Raw genomic sequence first — 9,952 nt, 5'->3', positions numbered from 1 at the left:
TTGTTTCAGAGGTACAGATCTGAGATTCAACAGTCTTGCACAATTCACAGCGCTTACCACAGCACATACCCTCCCCAGTGTCTATCACCCAGTCACCCCATCCCTCCCACCCCACCCCCCACTCCAACAACACTCAGTTTGTTTCCTGTGACAAACAGGGTTCTAGAGGGGAAGGGGGTGGGAGGATGGGTTAGTCTGGTGGTGGGTATTGAGGAGGGCACATTCTGCATCGAGCACTGGGTGTTATGCACAAACAATGAATCATGGAACACTTCATCTAAAACTAATGATGTAATGTATGGGGATTAACATAAGAATAAAAAAAAGAAAAAAAAGAAACATGGAAATAGTGAAAAAATAGAAGGCTAAACCAAAAATAGATGTTAAAATGATTGAAGTACATTAAATTATATTAATAATCATATTATATGTAACCAGGGGGGAATGACCTAACCATATGCTGTCTGTAAGAAACCAATTAGGGATATGAAGACAAAAAAGTAAAGAGGTTGGGAAAAGGTATACCACAAAACATAAAGCAAATAAATGCTGGAAAAAACTAATGCTTCTGGCCAAGATAAGGTAGAGCAGTAACCAAATGTAATCTCCTTCTTGAAAAAAAAAAAAAAAAAAAGAAACAATGGTTTTCAAGACACAGGATATCAAGCAATAAAGGATAGTATTCCCAGATATGAGGTAACAAATGAATTGAGCTCTATGATTACCCCAGCTTAGTGTCTTGTCCCACTCTTCTCTGGCTACTGTAACAAAATAGAATAGACTGGGTGGTTTAAACAACAGAAATTTATTTCTCACAGTTTTGGAGGCTGAAAAGTCTGAGATCAAGATGCTGACCAATTTGATTTTTGGTGAGGGCTTTCCCTGGCTTACAGCCAGCCACCTTCTTACTGTGTTCTCACATGGTGGAGAGAGAGCTCTGGTGTCCCTTCCTCTTCTTATAAGGGTGCCAGCTCTATCAGATTAAGGCACCATTTTTTTTAACTTCATTTAACCTTTATCATCTCTTGATAGGCCCTATCTCCAAACACAACACTGGGGATTAGGGCTTCAACATACAAAGTTTGGGGAGACACAAACTTTCAGTCCATTACATGTCTTTATAGAGTTCTAACCATAGTGCAGGAGAAGAAACCTACATGAAGCTTGGCAGTTGAGGAGATGGAGCTGACATTTAGTTAAGGCCAATGTGACTAGTATTTACAGGACATGGTACTGAAGCAGAGAGAGCTGTACAGAGAACAACTTTAGAAATATGCAGAAGTCCCCTTCAGTTATTTGGCAAAGTACTAACCGTGGCATCTGTCCTCTTGTTACCCAAGACTGAAGACACAATCTCTTCAGGGGAATAGAGGGAATAGTGTCTGGCACTTACATAAGGCTAGAAATAGTGCCTATTCTCACCAACCAGACTAAAAAATTTTATAATTCAAGGGGCATTGAGTACAGTTTTCAGAAAGATCTTAGTAGTAAGTAATGATCACCCTAAGAGTAAAAGTTGCTCTGATCTAGTCTAACTAATCTTTTTTTTTTTGCATGACTTCAACCATTTTATTTTTTAAATTTTATTTTATTATGTTATGCTAATCACCATACATTACATCATTAGTTTCTGATGTAGTGTTCCATGATTCATTGTTTGTGTATAACACCCAGTGCTCCATTCAATACATACCCTCTTTAATACCCATCACCAGGCTAACCCAACCCCCCAACCACCTCCCCTCTAGAACCCTCAGTTTGTTTCTCAGAGTCCATAGTCTCTCATGGTTCGTCTCCCCCTCCGATTTCCCCCCTTTCCTTTTTCCCTTCCTATTAAGTTCTTTTTTTTTTTTTTTTAACATATAATGTATTATTTGTTTCAGAGGCAAGGTCTGTGATTCAACAGTCTTACACAATTCATAGTGCTCATCATAGCACATACCCTCCCCAATGTGTGTCACCCAGCCACCCCATCCCTCCCATCCCCCCACCACTCCAGCAACCCTCAGTTTGTTTCCTGAGATTAAGAATGCCTCATATCAGTGAGATCATATGATACTTGTCTTTTTCTGATTGACTTATTTCACTTAGCATAATACTCTCTAGTTTCATCCACATCGCTGCATATGGCAAGATTTCTTTTTTTTTTTATGGCTGCATAATATTCCATTGTATATATACACCACATCTTCTTTATCCATTCATCTGTTGATGGACATCTTGGCTCTTTCCATAGTTGGCCATTGCGGACATTGTTGCTATAAACATTGGGGTGCACATACCTCTTTGGATCACTACATTTGTATCTTTGGGGTAATACCCAGTAGTACAATTGCAGGGTCGCATGGTAGCTCTATTTTCAACTTTTTGAGGAACCTCCATACTATTTTCCAGAGTGGCTGCACCAGGTTGCATTCCCACCAACAGAGTAGGAGGGTCCCCCTTCTCCACATCCTCACCAACATCGTAGGTCACAAATCAGGTCTCAACCAGTACCAAAAGATTGGGATCATTCCCTGCATATTTTCAGACCACAATGCTTTGAAACTAGAACTCAATCAAAAGAGGAAAGTCAGAAAGAACTCAAATATATGGAGGCTAAAGAGCATCCTACTAAAGAATGAATGGGTCAACCAGGAAATTAAAGAAGAATTAAAAAAATTCATGGAAACAAATGAAAATGAAAACACAACTGTTCAAAATCTTTGGGACAGCAAAGGCAGTCCTAAGAGGAAAGTATATAGCAATACAAGCCTTTCTCAAGAAACAAGAAAGGTCTCAAATACACAACCTAACCCTACACCTAAAGGAGCTGGAGAAAGAACAGCAAATAAAGCTTAAACCCAGCTAGAGAAGAGAAATAATAAAGATCAGAACAGAAATCAATGAAATAGAAACCAAAAGAACAGTAGAACAGATCAATGAAACTAGGAGCTGGTTCTTTGAAAGAATTAATAAGATTGATAAACCTCTGGCTAGAATTATCAAAAAGAAAAGAGAAATGACCCAAATCAACAAAATCATGAATGAAAGAGGAGAGATCACAACCAACAACAAAGAAATACAAACAATTATAAAAACATACTATGAGCCAGCAAATTAGATAACCTGGAAGAGATGGATGCATTCCTAGAGATGTATCAACTACCAAAACTGAACCAGGAAGAAACAGAAAACCTGAACAGACCTATAACCACTAAGGAAATTGAAGCAGTCATCAAAAATCTACCAACAAACAAGAGCCCAGAGCCAGATGGCTTCCCAGGGGAATTCTACCGAACATTTCAAGAAGAATTAATACCTATTCTTCTGAAACTGTTCCAAAAAATAGAAATGGAAGGAAAATTTCCAAACTCATTTTATGAGGCCAGCATTACCTTGATCCCCAAACCAGACAAAGACCCCATCAAAAAGGAGAATTACACACCAATATTCCTGATGAACATGGATGCAAAAATGCTCACCAAAATACTAGCCAATAGGATCCAACAGTGCTTTAAAAGGATTATTCACCACGACCAAGTGGGATTTATTCCTGGGCTGCAAGTTTGGTTCAACATTGCAAATCAATCAATGTGATACAATACATTAATAAAAGAAAGAACAAGAACTGTATGATCCTCTCAATAGATGCAGAAAAAGCATTTGATAAAGTACAGCATCCTTTTGTGACTAAAACTCTTCAGAGCATAGGGATAGAGGGTACATACCTCAATATCATAAAAGCCATCTATGAAAAACCCACAGCAAATATCATTCTCAATGGAGAAAAACTGAGAGCTTTCCCCCTAAGGTCAGGAACAGGGCAGGGATGTCCACTATCACCAGTGCTATTCAACATAGTATTAGAAGTCCTAGCCACAGCAATCAGACAACAAAAAGAAATAAAAGGCATCTAAATCGGCAAAGAAGAAGTTAAACTCTCACTCTTTGCAGATGACATGATACTTTATGTGGAAAACCCAAAAGACTCCACCCCAAAACTGCTAGAATTCATACAGGAGTTCAGTAAAGTGGCAGGATATAAAATCAATGCACAGAAATCAGTTGCATTTCTATACACCAACAACAACACAGAAGAAAGAGAAATTAAGGAGTTGATCCCATTTACAATTGCACCCAAAACCATAAGATAGCTAGGAATAAATCTAACCAAAGAGGCAAAGAATCTGTACTCAGTAAACTATAAAATACTCATGAAAGAAATTGAGGAAGACACAAAGAAATGGAAAAATGTTCCATGCTCATGGATTGGAAGAACAAATATTGTGAATATGTCAGTGCTACCTAGAGCAATCTACACATTTAATGCAATCCCTCTCAAAATACCATCAACTTTTTTCAAAGAAATGGAACAAATGATCCTAAAATTTGTATGGAACCAGAAAAGACACCAAATAGCCAGAGGAATGTTGAAAAAGAAAAGCAAAGCTGGTGGCATCACAATTCCGGACTTCAAGCTCTATTACAAAGCTGTCATCATCAAGACAGTACGGTACTGGCACAAAAACAGACACATAGATCAATGGAACAGAATAGAGAGCCCAGAAATGGACCCTCAACTCTATGGTCAACTAATCTTTGACAAAGCAGGAAAGAATATCCAATGGTAAAAAGAGAGTCTCTTCAACAAATGGTGTTGGGAAAATTGGATAGCCACATGCAGAAGAATGAAACTGGACCATTTCCTTACACCACACACAAAAATAGACTCCAAGTGGTTGAAAGACCTAAATGTGAGACAGGAGTCCATCAGAATCCTAAAGGAGAACACAGGTAGCAACCTCTTCGACCTCAGCTGCAGCAACTTCTTCCCAGAAACATTGCCAAAGGCAAGGGAAGCAAGGGCAAAAATGAACTATTGGGACATCATCAAGATAAAAAGCTTTTGCACAGCAAAGGAAACAGTCAACAAAACCAAAAGACAACGGACAGAATGGTAGAAGATATTTGCAAATGGCATATCAGATAAAGGGCTAGTATCCAAAATCTATAAAGAACTTATCAAACTCAACACCCAAAGAACAAATAATCCAATCAAGAAATGGGCAGAAGACATGAACAGACATTTTTGCAAAGAAGACATCCAAATGGCCAACAGACACATGAAAAAGTGCTCAACATCACTTGGCATCAGGGAAATCCAAATCAAAACCTCAATGAAATACCACCTCACACCAGTCAGAATGGCTAAAATTAACTAGTCTAACTAATCTTAATAGAAATACCCAATAAGATCAAATTGGTTCCAAGTAAGTTGAAAATCACTGACCTAGGTAATTCTTGAAAACTCCGTTCGAAGGCACCAACATTTCACTTGGACCTCAGTCTTTAAATAATGTGATTTTCCTAGTACAACTTTGATTCCACAAAGAAGGAAGCTAGGAAGCTGTTTAAAAAAAAAAATTTTTTTTTGTTTCTATAGAACTTTAGAATTATTAATTAGTCATAAAATAGCATTAATGGCTGATCTCATTATTTAATGGCCACACAGATCATTTAAACTTTTGGCTCTTAACATCTCTGTCTGTTTATCCTAATGGAGTAGAAAAGATTTTGGAATGTGCTATTATATCTGATGGATTATATTTAAAAGTATTACATTAACTGGTTTTTTTTGAAGAGGAGCTTTGCTAAAGTGATCTAATTATATACTAGGAAATTAAGCCATTCTATGTAATTTAATAGCTTAATCCAAAATTTTCAAGAGGAGCCAAATGGAATAGTATTTCATTCATAAATTCAGCATACAAACCAACCAGAGATTTCCACAATTAAGATGATGAAAAATTAAAATGTGACTAATTACTTCCATATACTGTCCCTAATGAGCATAAACAGTTTCAAAATATATTATCCTAAAAGTGACATTTTTCTCAGAAATAATTTAGATAATGGCAGAATTTAAAGGCCCACAGTAATAATTGATTTTGCATCTAGACAGAAAAAAAATTAAAGTCAATGATTCTTGTTAAACTTGTATCTGTGCTTCCTAAAGTCAACCCCTTAATTTTACTTTTTAAGACAACATTAACAAATGTAGTCATGGAATAGAAAATGTGTAAATTGCAGTACAAAAGCAAAGATAAAATTAGATTTGTAAAATGGACATGTTTAGCATATTATCAATGTTTTAGAGGGAAGGCTTCAGTTATATGAAATCATATGAACATAAGGGTTTTTCTTAAAACTGTTAAATTATTGTATAATCATAGAGTTAAATTAGCATAGCATTTTACTGGTAATTTCCCTTTTACCATACAAAGGATTTATACTCCTCATTTTATACAGATTATGGTTTCAGCCTGTTAGAACTCATGGAATTGGTGAAGAAACACATTTAATGTATACATCTAGGTTTGTTCTTATTGGAATATCTTTTTCTCATGGCTTCAAGAAATAACTTTCAGCTTTGTTTCTTTTGCAGAGCAAGTAGGACTTACAGAGTCTACTTTTCAGTCTGGAAAACAACATGGTCATTTGGGAAAAAATGTCATAGAATTCCTGCTAACCACGAATCCAATGTTCATTCCAGATGTTTAATGAAGAAATTTGGTTACAAGTACCACAAACAAATCAACTAAATTTAACTAATAAAAAGGATTTAATAATTAAAAAAAAATAAAGATCTAGAATAGGTTCTAGGATTGCCTGAATTGAGTGATTCAAAGAGAATCTGGATTTGGTTGCACTGAACTGTTTCTCTTTTCTGTTTGTGAATTGACTAACTACCCCTAGTTCTTTTATATGAATTGTACTTAACTGCCCTCATTCATTATGAGTATTACTCATCCTCATAACTCTGAATTCAAAGGAAAAGAGCGTATGCCTCTTTTTAATTTGGAAAATTCAGTAGAAGACTGATTTATCTGGCATAATTTGACTCATGTCAAATCCCTAAGTGTTTGCAACATTACTATATCTAGAGGGATAGCTTGGCAATCGGCTTATCTTGCATCATGTACTTTCCTCTGCAGCAAAGAGAACAGTAGACTGTTCTATGTGAATGTTAGATTTTTTTGTTTGTTTGTTACTTGAGGCTGTTAAGAGGGCCACAAAGCGGAAAATTTGATGTTACTTAAAAAATGAGTATTCAATTAATCAATAATTTAATAAAGACAACTCTTTTGAATTCAAGATTCAGACATTTTAAAATTCAATTAGTTATAATAATCACTATCAAGGATGCTTTCATAACTTAGTTAATAGCATTCCTTTAATTATTTAAACGACATTTTAGATGTACATATTTGAGTATCATTTTATGCATTTTAAACCTCTGATATAACAAACTTACCAAAAAACTAAACCAATCAAATATCTTTAATAAATACATTAGTTTCCTGTAGCTTCTATAGTATTTACCACAAACAAGGTGGCTTAAAAACCAATGTTTTTTTTGAGAAATCTGTTCCTGGTCTTGTGTAGCTTCTGGTTGCTACAGATATTCCTTGGCTCGTGGTAGCATCACTCCAACATTTGCTTCTCTTCACATGACCTTCACTGTGTGTGGAGTCTGTCTCAAAACTCCATTTTTTGCCTATTGAAGTAAAATGCGTGAAGAATCCAAAGCAGCTGGGTGGTTTAACTTCCAGTATGATGGAATCATTATTTTGTGTCCTTATGGAAGTATTACTTCCTCTGGAAGAAATAGATAGATTCCTCTAGACAAGTTGACAAGTAGAACATCTGATAGATTTGTCCTCTAGACAGGTAGAACATAATAAGGTCATGGAGACATGAAGCAAAAATTTGCTAGTGGATCACTGGGGTAATAGCAGGTGATGCCACAATAATTTCCACTCCTTGATTCCCAGAGCCATAAATTGTGGAAGAAGTAGCACCATGTGTTGGATGCTGACTTATATACAGCCTCCTGGAGGACATTGCCTCTGCCTTGTAAGATACTGCCACCTAACCTAGGAAGTACTGTAACTGAGTCTTCAAAAGGCTGTTCTATCAAGCCAGCTACTCCAGGAAAATGAAGAACATGGTGAGATCAATGAATTCCATGAACATCGGTCCACTGCCATACTTCATTTGTTGTGAAGTGAGTTCCTTGATCAGAACTAATGTGTAGAATACCACAACCATGAATAAGACATTCTGTAAGTCCACAGATGGCAGTTTTGGCAAAGGATTTCATGAAAAAAAAGTAAATCTATACCTAGACTATTTCAGTAAGAACAAAGGGCTGGCCCCTCTATGGTGGAAGCAGTCCAATATAATCAACCTACTACCAGATAGCTGGTTTATTACCCTGGAGTATGATGCCGTATTAGGAAATCATTGTTGGTTTCTACTGTTGACACGTTGGGCACTCAGCCGTGGCTCTAGCCAGGTCAGCCCTGATGAGTGGAAATTTATGTTGCTGAACCCATGCAAAACTCTGATCCTTGTCATCATCCTTTGATGAACAATTATTCAACACAAATATTTTTGTGTTTTTGTCCATTCAGAGATGTCTATCCACATACTTCTTCCCTAGATTTCCTTGTCACCAATTTTCCAATTATATTCCTTCTAAGTTCCTGACCATCCAGCCAAACTATTTTCTATAGCTTATAAATTAGTAAAGTCTCTATATTAGTCAGAGTTCTCCAGAGAAATAGAAACAATAGGACACAGATAGATGGGTAGATAGATAGATAATTCTATATGCCCTAATTGGGCTAAGGGATGGCCAAATAGCTGGTAAAGCATTTTTTTCTAGTTGTGTCTATGAGAGTGTTTCTGGAAAAGATAAGTATTTGAATTATTAGCCTGAGTAAAGAACACCCTCACCAAAGCAGGTGGGCATCATCCAATGTCCTTCAACATCAACGCTCCCAATTCTTGGGCATTTGGACTTGAACCAGGAACTGCGTTATTGGCCCCCCACCCTACTTTCAGACCTTTGGACTCAAAAAGGGACTTACACCATTGGCTCTTAAACTGAATTTACACCACCAGTTTTCATGTTTCTGCAGCTTGCACATGGCAAATCATGGGACTTCTCAGTCTCCATAAGTGCATAAGCCAATTCCTATAACAAATCTCTTCATATATATGAAGAGATGATATATATCATATATGATATATATAATATTGGTTCTGTTTCTCTAGAGAACCCTCACTAAAACAGATTTACATATAGCAAGAGCTTTATTATAAGAATTTGGTTCACATTATTATGGAGTTTGAGAAATCCCAAAGTTTGCAGCTGGCCAGCTGGAGACCCTGGAGAGTCAGTGTCTATAGTTCCAGTCCAAGACCAAAGGCCTGAGAACCAGAAGATTTGATGGTATAAGTTGCAGTCCAAAAGTGGGCAGGCTCGTGCCCCAAGAAGAGCTGATGTTTCTTTCAGTTCAGGTTCAAAAACCAAATAGGACCAATGTCCTAGCTCAAAGCAGTCAGGAAGAAGAGTTTCCTCTTATTCTCAGGAGGGTTAGCCTTTTGTCTATTCAGCACTTCAACTGTTTGGATGAGGCCACTCACATGAAGGAGGGCAATCTTCTTTACTCAGTCTGCTGATTCAAATGTTAATGTTAGTCTCATCTAAAAACAGCCTCAAAGACATATCCAGAATATTAGTCACATTTCTGAGGCATAGTTTAACTCATATCTTGGGCTAAAAACACGTATTTTCTTTCTTACATACAGGCTAGTTGGGTGGGAATGTTATTTCCGGCATTGGTTAACAAATCATACATTCTGGGACTAGAAATTAGCATGCTCTTTTCATAGCACAAAGAAGCACGAGAAGCCAAGCGAAACTATGAAAAACATTACAGCCTCTGCCTGTGTCGTATCCTCTAGCACTCTATTTTTGAAAACATATAGCATAGCTGAATTTAATATCAATAAGAGAAGAGTTATGTTTCACTCTAGAGGGAGCTAAGTCATCTTGCAAAGGGTATACTTGTGTAAACCTATTAGAGAAAAGGAGTAAAAAGTTGAAATAACAAAAAGC

This window comes from Mirounga angustirostris, unplaced genomic scaffold (assembly GCF_029215605.1).
Source record: "Mirounga angustirostris isolate CCGP_5_RB_7025 unplaced genomic scaffold, mMirAng1.0.hap1 SCAF_4, whole genome shotgun sequence".
Taxonomy (NCBI): domain Eukaryota; kingdom Metazoa; phylum Chordata; class Mammalia; order Carnivora; family Phocidae; genus Mirounga; species Mirounga angustirostris.
This window is presented reverse-complemented; position numbering follows the sequence as displayed.